General features: G+C 34.9%; 1 protein-coding gene across 2 annotated transcripts in view; it reads right to left on the minus strand.

The window, feature by feature from the left end:
* The window catches only part of GBE1 (1,4-alpha-glucan branching enzyme 1), a 283,180-nt gene that overhangs the window by 23,929 nt on the left and 242,061 nt on the right, over positions 1–17,190 (minus strand). The gene's annotated exons all lie outside the window — the stretch shown is intronic.

Here is a 17,190-nt window from a genome sequence, read left to right on the forward strand (position 1 = left end):
GCTTCAGATCCTCTGTCCCCCTCTCTGACTGCCTCTCCCCTGCTTATGCTCTTTCTCTCTCAAAAACAAATAAAAAAAACATTTTAAAAATATATCACATTAAAAGTACGTGTGGGTGACAAACAATGACCATAATTTCTTGCTTCGGGAACCTCTGTCTGGGTAAGAGATGCGGAAGAATTCACTAAAGGAACTGTTGCTGGGAGGGGTGGCTGCATTTCATTCAATCTAGGTCAGCCTGCTCTGACTCAAATTCAAACTGATAATCAGATTATTGGCATTTAATGAGAGAGGAACAGAGAAAGAACAATTGGTTGAGATTCAAAAGATGACAATTGGGCACAGGCACATTCTAAAGTCACTCAGTACAGCTGAAAATGACTTGAGCACACCACATCACTTAATGGCAAAACACAGCGAAATTAAATAACTGGAGACATTGTAAATAAATGGAGCCTTGTGGAATGAAAGGAACTATTAAATTTAAAGTTTAGCTTTTGCTCATCCTAGTTCATTAAATACTTTACAAATCCTCAAAAAACAAAAAGGAGAAGAAAAACAAGTACAACTTTAGAGAATAACGTCCTAGAATACTTTAAAAACTTTTGTAATAGAGTATCAATTATTAGATTACTAGTTAAAATTACATTATTATTGGTAGTAGTGTCTGTAGACAGAAAGTATCTTACCAAAAGCAGGGGTTCCCATTGAGTGGGCTGATATTCACTGGTAGCTGTGTTATTATAAGGATCTCATTGAATGAGTAATTATGTTACTAGAAGGGACTGGGGATCTATATTTGCTTCAGACATTGTCTGAAGACTACATTATATTATTACATACATCTGATACTGTATTTCAAATAATATGTATTTTTTGATTAATAAAATGCAGATGCATTTAAAAAGTCATAGGACTTAGAGTAAGGTTTTGCTTATATATATTTTTTTCAATCAAGGATGCTGAAAGAACAATTGTTATAAAATAATCCATTTCTTTTTGACATTGAAAGGGATCATCACAGTTAAAATGGCTGGAATCTACTCACTTAATATATATAATTTGTAGCTATAAAGCAAAAGCTTACAAAAGCCATAATACAACTTTCAAAACATCAGTTTGGACCTGTTTCTCTGATCTATAATTTAAAGGAAACATTCTGCTGTGGCCACTTTTGGAATTACCCAGCCCTGTGTCCATATTACTCAGGGAATACAATAACGTCCTTTGGGAAGGCAACCCTTAAACTCCAGAAATGACAATAATTTAAAACACTAGATTAAAAGTAATAATTGTGGAAGAGTCTTAGAATTGTGAATTACTACCCACATACTATTCAAGAATTAAGAAACCCATCTTTTAAGGATGGTGCTTAGAAGGACAACAAACAAAAGCAGTTATTTGAGCAACTGGGTTGATTGACTCTTGTGCTCTCACTTAGGCATCTCCATACTCCTTCTTCCTCACATGCACACACACATGCACAAACACATGTGACAGGGCACTCATACAGCACCAGTATCCCTGCAAACCCCCGTCATCCACTAAAGAACATCTCTCTGAAAACATAACTCAGAGCCAATGTACACTTATTTAAAATTATTTTTTAAATATGGCTTCCAATTCCAAATCCACAGGATACTCTCAGCAGGCCTTCTTTCATTCATAGCTACCTCCCAACACTGAACAGAATATCTTTTCATAAAAGCTTCTCAATACATCTTTGAAACATTCAGGACAATTCTGATTCACCAAAAAAAGCCAAATTACATATCTTATATTTTTGTATTAAAGGAAAGTAGAATAAGTTCTCTTTACTCTCCCACCAACTTACTGGATACACACAATGTATAAGGCACTGTGCATGATAAAAAAATGACTAAGATATAGTCTTAGTTTACACACAACTTGCAGCCTGGAAGGAGAGATGATACGTGCACATGAAATGTCTATGAATAAAGCAGAAAGCAACATGCAATGAGAAGTAGAGCCAAGGAGGAAAGGTAGGATTGATTGTCTGTCTATAATGGGTTTTGAAAGCCAGGCTAGGCTGTTAAGATTCAGTTTGGTAATTAAGTATGAGAATGTTGAAGCCTGGTGAGAAAGAGTTTGACAATTAAGAGAATTAACCTAAGAGGTCAGGGTAGAATAAGACGGACAAAGGAAAGACCAGGTCAGAGAGAACACTCAGGAGTCTTACAAGGGTCCAACAATAGTAGTATGGTTAAACCTGGAGAGAAGGAATGGAGAGGCATAGATATATCAATGAGATTTTGGATGGAAAAGTAAGGACACTGATGCACAATTTGGGGAGACAAAAGTAGAAGGGGAGAATGTGTGTGTCCAGAAACATGCCACCAGTTTAGTAGCAGAGCTGGGATGAATACACCAGTCGAATGTAATCTAATTACCTTACTCTCTACATCGGGGCGTCTATTTTATACAGAGAAGCAGGCAGAATCATTTTGTAAACTGTTTCTTGTTTAATTCTAAAGGTGAGATTCTAAGGATAAAGTGACCAGAATGAATAGGATATGAGAGGAATAAAAATTTAAAAAGCAGATAAAGTGATATTCATCGAAATGATTAGTCTAATTCAATTTAAAAGATTGATGTTAAAAGACTGAATTCTTAACATTCCTTATGGTGTCTGAATACCTGACATTTATTGTATTTGTTCTAGATCCATCTTTATTCATTAGGTTCATTCAGTCATTTTATTGGTGAATACAAAATATTGGACCGAAAACTTTACCTTGCTCAATTTGGCAAATTATAGTAGGAAAAAAAAAATGATAGAATGATGGAATTATTTTATGAAGATTTTTCTAAAAAAGAGATCAAATAGGTCCCTATCCATTTGAATGCCATTTAAAAATATTATGATTTCTTCTTATTTTAAATTCAATAGCTTCCTAAGTATTTGATGTATCTATCAATAGGTTGACATAGATAAGTTTTAAGCTTTATTGTATAATCTATGTCCTTAAATTTGAACCAAGAAAGAGCCATGTTCTGGAGACCTGTACTAATAAGATTAAAGAAGAGTGAGGGCATGAAGACTCTTAAATTCAATGGCTCTTCAAATACTTCAAAAGCTGCTGTGTTTGCTCAGCCACTTGATAAAGTGTCTGTTCAAAGTATAAGGATTTTGATGTAAGAAGTACTATCATTTATATCATTCTGTACTAAACTCACTTCACTCCTGCTGATGAAGCTAAGGAAATTTATGGTAAGGTACAACCCCCAAGGTTTCAAATTGAGCAACAATGAAAGGGGCTCTCCAGTCACTAGATGACCATAAAAATGGCAAAGATGGTAAGTTACCATATATCTTTACATCTAAGCCATCATCAATTTTAAGATGAATCATTTTATATATCCCCAATAAAGAGAGAGAAAAAAATCACTACCATGGCATTTATTGTAGGACATACCCCAATGGAAGACATGCTAAAATGTGGGAAAAAATGCACCCCTTAGAATACATGCATTTATTATGTTATTTTCAGATTTGATTCTTTAATCAACCCACCCACATTATTACAGCTGCAATAACTTCTGGGAGCTCAATGATCCCAGGAGAGAGAATCTACGTCAAAGGCAGGAAACATCCTGTAAGAAATTTAAGGAATTGTGAACAAACATCTGGTAGAGTAAGAACAGGTGCTGGAAAGCAAAGACAAGTTTATATTTTTAACAGCCTAAAAATAACTACCAGCACAGGACTTGGCACAGTGTTCTAACAGAATCCTCCCATTTTTATGTTTCATGAATTTAATTTTTTTATTGCCAGCTACATTCCACAAAATCTTCAGTTACATCTGTTGACCATCTTAAATAGACGTCCCTTTATTTTATAAATATTGCTAAATTGAGCCGAGGCAATACTCTGGGTCATACATTACAACTTTTATTTACTCTCTCTGGTCTTGTTCCAAATACAAAACTAGCAAAGACTTGTGATGTGTAGTTATGTATATTATTAATCTGTGTGTGTGTTAATGTGAGGTGTGTGTGTGTGTGTGTGTGTGTGTGTGTGTGTGTGTGTGATTTAGGCAGTCCCACAATTAATTCTGTGACCTTAAATATATATTAACTTAAAAATTCATTGTTGAAAAGGAATTTTGGTATTTTAATTATTTTTTCAAAACTATTTTATGGCAATGTGGCATTTATGACTACATTACTTTTGATGGAAAATACCCATTTAATTTTTTTTCTTTTCTTTAGTTTAAAAATCCCCAAAGATTATATTTCTAAAACAAAATTAAAACAGGGAGAAATGTGAAATACATAAAGGAATTTACTATTGAATATAACCAAAGTATATTTTAAGATATAATAAATGCCACAACACAGCATCTCTCTAAGGTAACCATCTTTTTTTTGTTTAACTCTAATTAGTTCATATTAAAGTTTTGGTATCTGTAAAAAGCACCATCTTCATGCATGAGCTACACATAAGCATTCAAGTTTGTGAGCACTGTCTTCATTAAAAGTTTAAATGACAACCACATGTTTTAATTAAGTACAAAATATATTTCTAGTATATTTTAGGATGTGCTCATTTCATCAACAATAGGTTTCTGCAATTAACTACAATTCCTTCAAGTGTACTTCCTTGGCTGTAAAATTTTTAGAAACTGTATAATGCAGAATAGCAAATAAAACAAACTCAAAGGATGAGGGGCTCAAATACGATCTACCATATTAATTAATGGAGTGCTATGCTTTTTGAGATAAATTTTCATGCAAATTATTAGTTTATTCTTCAGCATGCATGCTTATAATGACACACATCAGTAAATAGCAAATTGAATGATAATACCAAGTATTGTGTGTCACATATTTCTCTATGCAAACAGGAAAATTATTCTAAATACTTTACAAAATACTTCGACTGACCTAACTAGGAACTTTTTATTTGTCTTAGAAGATTATATAACTTGAAATAAAAAGTGTCATTGTTTCTCAATAACTCAAGATAGAATAATAATGAAAAAATATGCCCACAGTTAAAGTCAAATAATGAAAAAAAATATGCCCATACTTCTAGCCTAACCATCCTGTAAAATTGTTGCTTTTTGTCTGTGACATTAAGGATTACCCAAAGAACTTGTAAATTCAATTATTTGATGAAGCAATAGCAATTATTTAGAATTGAAAAAGAAAAAAATAAGATTTTTATTCACCTTATAACCACATACTTTGTCATCTAAATGAGTTTTGACCATGCAGATTCAACATTTTTTACAAACACATTGTGCTTTTGAACTCAAAATAATTTTGACTTAGGCTATAAAGAAACACCTTTTCCCAAACTTACTTAATACAGCCTTCAATGGAATCCAATGAAATATACATAAATGGAAAAGATAATTGGAAACTTCAAAGTCCCTGAAAAATAATGACAATTATAAGCAGTAAGTAAGTGTCATCTGTGCTGCCTTGCAGACAGACTGGGATAGGAGAAATCATCCTTTAAGAGTAAAATATGGTGGGTTCATCCACATGCTTTGGGGACCAACAATTACTTTCGAATCCCAATTCTGGCAATTGCTAACTGTGTGCCTCTAAGAAAGTTACAGAACTTCCTAGAGGCTCAGTTTCTCATTGGTAAAACAGTGGTGCCATATCAGAGGCTGAGAAGATTCACTGAAACAATGTATAACCAGTGCTTAACATTGTGTCTAGTGTTGGGGAAGATTCTCAAATGATTAGCTGCTGTTTATATTATTATTACAGACCCTGGACCATTTAAACTGATGTCATAACAGATGAAAAATGTAAAGAGGGTCTATTTATTCTCTTACTTTTTACACCCAGTTTGGCCTCTTCTTCCTTAATGACATTTACTTTCATGCCCTTACTCCCTTGACTGTGTTCTCACTAGAATTCTAACACTTTTCCTATTATATAGAAATTTAATATTAAGGATTAGTAAGACAGTACATCAATCTCTTTAAGAACTAGATACCTTTTTAAATTTTCAGGTTTTTAAAATTTTTTTATAGGCTTTTAAAAATGTTTATTTATTTTGAGAGACAGAGAGAGGAAACACACACACACACACACACACACACACACACACACACACACAAGCAGGGAGGCGCAGAGAAGGAGAGAGAGAATCCAAAGCTGGCTTCATGCTGTCAGTGCCGAGCCCAACATGGGGCTTGATCTCATGAAGCTTGCAGTCATGACCTGAGCTGACATCAAGAGTCAGATGCTCAATCAAATGAGCAACCCTGATGCTCTGAAGTTTTATTTTTTTTAAAGAAAAGTTCTCCTCAAGCTTCTGAGAAAGATTGGGAAACTACTCTGAGTACTCTAACTGAAAACTAGCACCTCCCTACGCCCTCCTGTACATGTTCTAGTTTTTCACCATACCATTATCAACCTTTAATATACTATAAGCTTAACTATTTCATTTTTCTACCTTTCTTTATTAAAATGCAATATCTTTAAGGGATTTCTGTCTTTACCCACTCCTCTCCTTACTTTCCTACTACCTAAGGGCTGGATTAATACCTGACATATTTATTGAATGCATTTTCTTTTCATTAGATTTTCTTTTCATTATTGGAATATAATTTACATCCTCCTTGGGTTTTGATCTATGAGTGCTTTTGCCAAACCTGGTGAAATAATTTACTACTACTTTGGTTATTAAAAAAACAAAAAAACAAAAAACCAACCTTGATTTTCTTTCATTGTGTTATAGAGTTAATATTTCAGATCTGTACAATATCTCTTCTAATACAATCCCATTTCATTATCTACAAAGTTTTACTTGGACATTTTAAAAGATTTATTTCCTTCTTTTTGGAGCAGTCACAATAGTAAAATAAATGCATGTCAGATTGAGCTAGTTAATTCTTAAAGTGATTGGTATGTGCCCTGGAGACAGCCATTTTATATAATTGTTAGTTTAAGTGGATGATTGATTACATATTTACTAAAGTCAGCATATAAAGACCTGTATTATCAACTTGACTGGTTAGCTTTCTTTATACAGATGACTGAACTTAAGCATAGAACATTAAAATGACTAGCCAAAAACCATACATATACATACATACATACATTAATACATGTATGTTTGTATATAAAACATAAAAAAATACATAAAAAATAATTTGGCAGGGCCAGGGTAGACAGCTAGGTATAATATGTTCTACCACTCTATCACCATTGCTACTGAAAGACTGAAAAGTGTATGAACATTAAAATACTTCAACATTTGAAAGCTGATTATTTAGCATTGGTAGTAAATATTTTTTTCTTTATTTGAAGTTATAACTTATGTGTGTAGCTAATGTATATTCCTCTTTCTCTTGTAGGTTTCAGACCAAATAGAAAATCATAATACCCTGGGGCTCACTCAGTGCTTTAGAAAACTAAATGAGAATGGGTTGAGCTAGTTTCCCTAGAAAAACTGTAAAGAAAAGCCTGCAGGCCTGTGTGTGTGTGTGTGCACGTGTGTGTGCGCATGTGTGTGTGCGTGGGCATGTACCCATACGTGCCCCATCACTCCCCGTTATTCCTGAGCACTTCTGGGCACTCAGCCCATAACTATCATAACTGTATCTAGATTGATGACTGTAAGGGAAAAGATTTGAAGTAAACATTTCCCCACAGGCACTAAAAAATGAGTGACACAGCTTTAAACACACACACATGTGACTGCTAATAAATACATTTTCCAGGGGCATAATGAATCTGATACAGTAGTTTGCAATCATCTTTAAAACAGTCATATTGGTTACTCTTACTAGGTAGACATGCAAAATAATACAAGCAAAGAGCAAAGCTGAGAAGTTATTTCCACAAAGTGCTTGCTTGTACAATTCAAAATGAAATAACAAATGTTTTGGTATGATAGTCAGACATGGAAATGAATTATATAATTCCAATGAACAAAATTCCTGGCAGGTTTTGAATCAAATTCTATGTAGATTTAATTATTTTTTCATAGTTATTTCACAAATGTGAGCTTTATTTGCATTATCCAATTATTATTAAAATTCCAAAGTGATGACACTATTATGGTCATGAGAGAGTTAATCGAATGCAGTAATATGATTCCATATACGCTTCAGGTACATTGAGGCAGCCAGTAGACAAAATGTCACCAGGAGTGAATTTCCTACATTCAAAATTATTAAGGTAAGAAAAGGAAATATATACAATTACATGCTTCTAATATAAATCTACACGGAGGCTCATCTCCCTAAATCTGTCCAAGACTGTGTCTCTTGTGTGTGGCTAAAACAAATCAGAACTCCCATGCTGTAAACCTATGCCGGTGATATGGAGCTCCCATGCATGTTGTAACTTCCACCACTCGGGGAAGAACAGGAGCAACAGATTATCAGGAAAGCTGATGAAAGCAGACCTCTTATCCTTCACTTCTTCTGTTCTATGGGATGCTTAATCCTCAAACCCTTTTATTCTTCAGTATCCTTCAGGATCTACACTTTCCCAGTCAGCACTTGAAGCTGAAATATACTTAGGTTTATATCTTGATTTAATAAAAAAAAAAAATGAGCAGCCATTTTTTTTCTTAAGAAAGTTATTTTACCCCTAGAAAAGTTTACTTTTAAAATGAGTATATTTGTTAAAAAAAAATCCTATTTAAACTGATCTGTGTTTGAGTGTGTTAGAAACTAGGATAGTTTAACACTGTGGAAAAATGACATTTAGTCAGGGTTACCATTAACTCTTACAAAGAAATGCAAAGAAAACATAAAATTATAAGTAATTAGTGAGACACCCTTTACTGATTTTAATGGCATTTTGACAGGGCAACAAAAAAAAGTGAATTATCTGGTGCCCATATGAAAGACTGCTGAAATTAAAGGAAGTAGATTTAAATCACATTTATTCACTTAACTAGGAATATGATCTTGTGAAAGTTAGAAATCTTTCTAGTGCTCAGATTTAGGTTGAGGATAAGAGAAGTCAAGGTGAATAAAAGCATTCACACACTGTAAAGTGTTATGCAGATTTAATTTTTGGTACTAATTTAGAAACTATGTCCTAAAATATATCTTCTAACCCAACCAATTTTATCTAATTTCAATGGGCTGAACCAGGTCATGCTAGGCTTCTTCTACCTCTCAAAAATCTATGCTTCTATGCTGCTTGGTATTTCCCAGTGGTCATTAAATACCACAGAACTATAGTCGATGTAGGGTACACCTCAGCATAGGAGGGGTGATTAGGGACCATCTTCACAGGGTTGAAGCTCTGAGTGTGTGTGAGTTCTTCAAAGGAAGAGCACAAAGAAGGAAATAAAATAAAAACTTGGATTTGGACTGAGGAAACAATAGCACAAAGTGGGTACAGAGGAAAGGGAAATCAAGACAATGCTGCAGCAGATGGAAAAATGGAGTGGGAAAGAAAGGTGAGCCAATGATGCCAGAATGTGGAAAGGATTTAGCCAGGAGAAGACTGAATTCCAGGATGGTAAAAACATAGAAATCACCTTGTGGCGGTGAACTGGGGAGCAGGAAATGAACAAAGTAGGAAGTGACAATGTAGATAACAGAGGGGATTTGTAGCTACTTCTCTCATCCTTTCCTTTCCTTCCTTTTTTAAAAAAATACATTTAATTTTTTAAATTAATTTTATTTTATTTGAGAGAGAGAGAGAGAGAGAGAGAGAGAATGCACAGGTGGGGGAGAGGGAGAGAGAGAATCGTAAGCAGGTTCCACACTCAGCATGGAGCACAATGTGAAGCCTGATGAGAAACCTGATGGAGGGCTTGATTCTACAACCCTGGGATCATGGCCTGAGCTGAAATCAAGAGTCAGATGCTCAACCGACTGAGCCACCCAGGCACCCCACCTTTCCTTCTTTTTATGATCAAATTTCTAATGCATTTTTAGGTCAATGATGATGCCAGTAATGTTGGCTATAGCAGGTAACACTGAGCTCATGGCATGTGGAGGACACTATCACTAAGCCTTTCACATGCATTATTGCATTTAATTCTGACAATAATTCCACAAGTAGGTGTTTTAAAGATGAGGAAACCAAGAAACAGTGAGGTTACTTTCATAACACGAATAAGCTGCAGGGAGAACTTGAATGCTTAGACAGTCTTATTCTACCTTCAGAGCACAAGGTTTTAACCACTATTCTAGTAATGAGAACAAATTTCTCTACATCTGCAAATATAAGAACTGGAAATACAACTACTGAGCCATTGGGAGATAAAAATGTTACAGTAAGAGAACAAACTGAAGAAAATAATGTTTCAGAATCAGAAAAGAGGGCTACTATCAGACAAACATATTTTTCGTGTTTTCCTTAGCTAGGAAGAAAGACAGAGTGTTGAAAGGGAAGGTACTAAAGGGAAAATAATTGACTATCTCTAAATATAAACTGATGGAGAAAAAAAATACAGTAACGTTTATAATTTTACAGACAAAATAATTTTCTGTCTTAATGTTCCTGTAATGAAACACTTATTGTGCACCAGTAAAAGGTAATATGATTGCATTTCATTAAGTTATACGTTAATTAAATAATTATTCTCAGTAACATCTAAAGAATATTTTCCTTATTCAATAATTAATACCATATAGCAACCAAAAAGAATCAATTAATTTCACAAATAAACCTCACATACATAATAGGAATCATTTAGATATTTTCCCACCATTCGGCCAACAAATACTATATTAATAGAATTAGAAATGGTTTTTACACATGGTTATAACTGAAGCCACTGTTTCCAAGAACACACTGTGTATAGCTCTACTTTTGCCACTCTTCTCTGGAGAAACAGAAACTTTCTTTTGGTTGTGGCATCCATATATTTAATAAATACATTAATTGTAGTGAACCAGTAATTGTATCATGGTTTAATTTTAAGAACCTTCTGGAGTATTCAGGTAGCATTTTCACATATAAATGAAACAATGACTATTCAACTTGATCCTGTGAGATTCTCAGTTAGAACAGCTTAACAGAAAATGATGAAAATGAAAATACCTCACTTATATAAAATCTAAACAGCATTCTGGCATAGAGGAGATATTTACTGAAAAAACAAACAAACAAACAAACAAAAACAAAAGCAAAAAAGCTAATTTCTACTGAGATCCAGAAGGAAAACGTAATTTAAAATTCAGTATTAGAAATTTATTTTAGACACAGGATGTTCTCTTAAAAAAAAAAAAAACAACTGGCATCAGATATAAAGAAAGGTGATGAATACAATTATACAACTTGTTTTTTGTTTTTTGTTTTTTGTTTTAAGTAGTAGAGAACCATCTGTTTTGGACTACTTAAATACAGGACTATTTTAAAAGAAAGGTTAGACATGGAATTTTTCAGGCCAATGTTTTCTTTTTAGATTTTCTCCTTCTATAGTTGCAATGCTGTTCCCTATGAAAGGAAAAGGTTTACTAAGTGAGATAATAAGTGTAAAGTATTTGCAAAGTGCACTGTACATAGGAAGTTTATCAGGGAGGGTAGATCTTATTATGAAAGTCTGTTCAGCAAATATTCGGACAATATACTCTAGTGTGTTAATTTTGAATATTACAAAATCATGATGTATCTTCTTGACAATATTTGATCAAGTTTCCCTTTGTACCATTTAATATCTACTTTAAGGGAAAAGCAATAAATTCTAGTTAACTTTTGTGTTTTAATTATTTAATTAAAGAACTCCAGGGGTTCTTTTGCTATTAGGTAGCTGTTATCTTCCACCCATCCATCTATCCATTCATCCATATGTCTGTCCATCCACCCAGCTATCCAACACCCATCCAGCCATCCACTTCTGTCTGCCCATCCTTCTACTCATCATTATCCATCCATCCAACAAAAATTTAGCTTTATGTGTACCGAATACATTTTCAAAACAACTTAAAACATTTCTTTAAGTTTATTTATTTTGAGAGACAGAGAGCATGAACGGGATAGGAACAGAGAGAAAGGGGAGAGAGAGAATCTCAAGCAGGGTCTGTGCTGTCAGCACAGAGGCCAATGTGGCGCTCAACCCCACAAACTGTCAGATAATGACCTGAGCCGAAACCAAGAGTTGGGGGCTTAACTGCCTGAGTCACCCAGGCGCTCCGAGTACCTAATACGTTTTAGCTAAAGATATAATTGCTAATGTGCGGGTAAAACTCTTAGTCTTACATGTATCTTGGCATCAATTTCCACATACTAGTACCTTTTTTTACAGATTAGTAACAATAATCAACCTGGGCACACATGTTTTTCTGCCCATTAGCAATACAATTATTAGGTAAGTATGTATTGTTTTTAAAGGTTATAACAATGTTTTTGATTTCTTTCTCCCCCACAAATGGACAAGAAATAGAGGACAGAAATCTTGACTGAGCTATTGTTAGATGAATTTCTGGAACCAGAGGAGACCATTCCCGCACAACTGAAGTATTAAACAAAAAATGCCAGAAATGCTGTTGAATATCTCAGAGCACTGAGTGAGATGCTACATAGCACTCAGACATTTAAGAAAAAAAAAAAAAAAAAAAAAAAAAAAAAAAAAAAAGAAAAAAAAAGAAAGAAAGAAAAGACAAAAAAACACACTTAAAACCATTTGTGTTTTAAGGGCCTGCTCATTATTCATTACTGCCTATAGTCTTATGAATATATATTAAGCCAATCTAAAATTGTTACAGCAGTGGCAATATTTTAATCATGCAAAATATTTTCTTACTCTGTGATTCATCTTAAATTCCTGGGTAGAAAAATGATGCTAAATCATAGGCTCTTTATTGCCAGTGGAGGTGGGGATATGCATCTGTCATTATCACTAAATCACAGGGACTGTTGGACAGTGTTTAACAATAAAAAATGATCAAAAGGACCTCTAGATAATGTTTAAACGTATTACTATCATCTTGAAACTAAAGAGGGCTAACCTGGCAATGAATGTACATTCACTTTGAGGCTATAAAAACAAAAGCAGGACCTATATTAAATATGAAATTGTTAGTAGGATTATCTCTGCTCACATAAAAAATAGCATCATTAAATTGTAGTATAGAGTAAAAGCACACACACACACACACACACACACACACACACACACTGACACATACACACACACAGAAAAGAAACATGCTTACATCTGTTCAAAGTCACTGTTGTAGATCTTTTATGAGAAAACCTTGTATATTTTAACATGTTTTTCTTTTTTTTAACCAAAACATATATAACCTGGAAAACCAGGTTGAGATGCTCTTATTTTTTGGTCCAGAAATTAACCTTTATATATAAATTCTTGATGGAATATGACATTTAGCTAATCCAAAATTAAGTCCTTTGTTTTTGTTTGTAGCATAAAGCATAGCTTCTATTAAGCACAGTGTTACATAACCATGCTTCAAAGGCTTCTGTAAACTAAGCAACGCACAGCAACCTCTCTGCCTTCAGCAATCACACTCCAGTGAATCATCCAAGTGACCTTATTTGCTCATTAGAAACTCTGTGTACAGGTTGCAAATGTCAGAGTCTGAATTTACATCTTAAAAAGTACATCTTGCGGCAGTTTAATGAAAATATTTCAAAGATCTCGGGTCAGCTTCAACTATTTACTCATCTGTTCCCTTCGCTTTAAATATTTTTGGCTGGGATTCACATATTTTTCACAAGCCATACTTCATGATCACTCCTCTTAACATTTCAGGATTGTAACAGTTTAAAGCGCCATGTGGAAAGGAGGCTGCCCATACACTATTGTTTCCGCCCCCGTCTCAGCATGGTGACAAATAATTTAAAAACATTTTATTTTAGTGTTGTTCATGCTCTCGGAACAGTGTGAATCTGCACATCCCAAGACACACACATTACAAATAAGGTGTGGAGGCTTCAAGTTGACTCTGAATGTTATACAATGACCTTAAGTTGATGTGATGCCTTGAAGGAGTTTGTTTGGCTTTGGACATGGAATGAGGACACATTCATATTCTACTTGAGAATACAGAAAAATTCCCTTGACTGGAGTATGTACATGTTACTCAGGGGTTATGAGGAAGAATTTCTGGGAAAGAACCTTTGGGGGTGATGGCGGGATGCTGAGGGAAGTTAGTTGAAGACAGAGAAGCTTGCCTATGCTGTGAATTTGTGTATAATTTTCTCATGCTACCTACTGCCCCATAGAACTATATCTAAATTGTTTCAAGCATTCTAGAAATAAGTCATCATTGGCAAATACCACTATTGCTACCGCCCCTAACCACACGTAGGCACCCATGAACTGAAAGAGGCACCATGGCATAGTAGAAAGGACATGAGCTTGGCAGTACACTGCTCAACCTTTGTCAGCTGGGGGCCGGAGGGAAATTAGGCAGTTACTTAAGGACCTGAGTTTACTGACCTGCCACACGAGGCTAACATAACCTACCTCATAGAGCTGCTGGGAATACAAAACTGGATACTTATTAGGGGCGCCTGGGTGGCGCAGTCGGTTAAGCGTCCGACTTCAGCCAGGTCACGATCTCGCGGTCCGTGAGTTCGAGCCCCGCGTCAGGCTCTGGGCTGATGGCTCAGAGCCTGGAGCCTGTTTCCGATTCTGTGTCTCCCTCTCTCTCTGCCCCTCCCCCGTTCATGCTCTGTCTCTCTCTCTGTCCCAAAAATAAATAAATTTAAAAAAAAAAAAAAAAAAAAATGCCCAGGTAGGGCATCTGAGTGGCTCAGTCATTACGCACCCCACTCTTGATTTTGGCTCAGGTCATGATCTCACAGTTCATGGGTTCAAGGCCTGCACTGGGCTTTGTGCTGAGAGCGTGGAGCCTGTTTGGGATTCTCCCTCTGCCCCTCTCCTTCTTGTGTGCCCTCTCTCTCACTCTTTCTCTCTCTCTCTCTCAAATAAATAAATAAACATTTAAAAAACATAAACAACTTTAAAAAAAATGGCCAGCAAACACAAGGTCCTCAAAAGAGGTCCCCTAGCATCCACTCCTTCGTATCACTCAAAATGTGGTATCATCATTTGTGTTATTCAAAATGGATTAGAAAGAACAGTTTGTCCTTGGGGGCTTAGCAGTTTTCCTTTTGATTCAATGCTGATTTGATGACATTCTAAGTGAAGAAATGTGATGAAAGACAATAATGATTCTGATAATATTAATGACATTATGGTGTTTTTTTTTTTTTCTTCTTTCTTTCTCTACAGCTAAACAATATTAAATCGCAGGCAAATATGACAGATTAAGTAAATGTTTTTTTTATCTTCCTAGGTATGAAATGTGTGACCTGCCTACTTGTCTGGTATATTTAGATCTGAGTTCTGCATCACCCACATTGCTATTTACTAATTAAAGAATGTTGGTGGTTAAAAGACCAATGTGAGACAGTGTATAAGCAAAGTGTATTCACTGTTTTTTTGTTTTGTTTTGTTTTGTTTTTAATTTTCTGGAATACGGCTATAGATTCCTTTTGCAGAAACATTACTATGTCCCTTAGCAGTACCATTAAGACCACATTTCAAAATCTTAGTGATACACATCAGACTTCTCTTTTAGCTTTCCGAAATGTATCATCTTATTCTGAAGTGATACTTAAGGGCATCCTTAAAGTGTTTCTTCTACTTTGCCTGGCATTGTCCCCAAAATAGTTCACCTTACAACAGTTTCTTGGGAAGACAGTCACCACCTATTTCTACAGATTTGAGTGAAAGTTGATGTCTTGCTATTTGATAGACACACAGGATATACAGGTTCAAAAAATGGAACTTGCTCAAGAATTCAGACATGTTACCTATTCGTGGTTTATATTTCACAGTGACAGAAAAAGTTCAAATGATGTCTTTAGAAACTTCAAGTTTGTTCTGGCACCAAATCCTACTTTGCAGGGAATTAAAAATTTGATGAATTTCTTGACTTGATTAATATAGCCAATCTTGCCACTGTGGATTCTTCACAGTGAAAATCTGTATTCAATTCACTGGCTCAAGAGTTGGAAATACCGATGGCACAGGACAATTTGGCAAAGTCAGAAAACACAGCATAGAAATCCTAATTTTTTTTTGTACTTTCCATATCTGAAATGATTCTAGAATGCTGAGCTACAATGTCTTTTAAAGGTATAGGACTAAAGTCAGAAAGATGAAAGACCGAAAAGAAATGAGACTTGTAAAATGCTAAGGATAATAAAGAGAACTCTTAAAGCTAAGCTTGAAACAATAAGAGCTGAAAGAAAGCATAGATGTATCTGCTGCTGATGGAAGACGGTATGATCGTAACATTAGTAACAGAGAACTGTTGTCTTCCCCATTAACAGGTTAGAGGCAAAAACCAAAACATATATTCCAGAATTGCAGAATTCTAAACATCATCATTGAAATTCTATGTACCTCCATTTATTAAAATCCCAAATTAAAACTTATATTTTACACACACACACACACACACACACACACACACACACACACATATATATATATTTAAGTAAGCTCTGTGCCCAATATGGAGTTTGAACTCCCAACACCTAGATCAAGAGTCACATGCTCTACTGACTGAGCCAGCCAGGTGCCCCTAAACTTATATTTTCTATTCCCCTATTCCCCTAACTGGTTACTCCACCTTGCTTTGCTATCCTAAATAATTATACCACTACCATTCTTCCCCTTGTTCAAAATGAAACCTTATATTTTCTCTTCTACATCCCAAGTCCAAACAACTGCTCAGTTCTTTCACAAGAAAGCAGTTCTATCCTATTGTCATTCCTTCAGCTCATGCCCTAATTATCTTTTACATGTACTGTAATTTCTCATAACTAATATCTGTACTTCCAATCTGCTTCCTCAAGAAAGCTCTCTTACACACTGGGTACATGAGAACTTTTCCTAAAGCATACATTCTTATCAAGTAGTTCCCCAGCTCAAAAACCTTCAGTGACTCACTATGAAACTATGGAAAAAAGTCTAAACTAATTAATATGGCACTGAAATCTTCTATTAGGTGATCTCAATCTATCTTTTTGGCTTTATCTCTTAGTATTCCTTTTTAAGGTCATCATTCTCCAATTAATTCATTGTGCTATTCATTAAGCATGTTCTATGATTTCCAACAGCTGAGATGGCCTCCCTTACTTTTTTTCTACAATTTTCTACAATTTTATCCTTTTCTCAATGTCCAGGCTTAACAGTCTTTTCCTTAAATGAGTCAATCCATCTATCAATTTCTCTCTCATACT

This window comes from Prionailurus bengalensis, chromosome C2 (assembly GCF_016509475.1).
Source record: "Prionailurus bengalensis isolate Pbe53 chromosome C2, Fcat_Pben_1.1_paternal_pri, whole genome shotgun sequence".
Classification (NCBI taxonomy): Eukaryota; Metazoa; Chordata; class Mammalia; order Carnivora; family Felidae; genus Prionailurus; species Prionailurus bengalensis.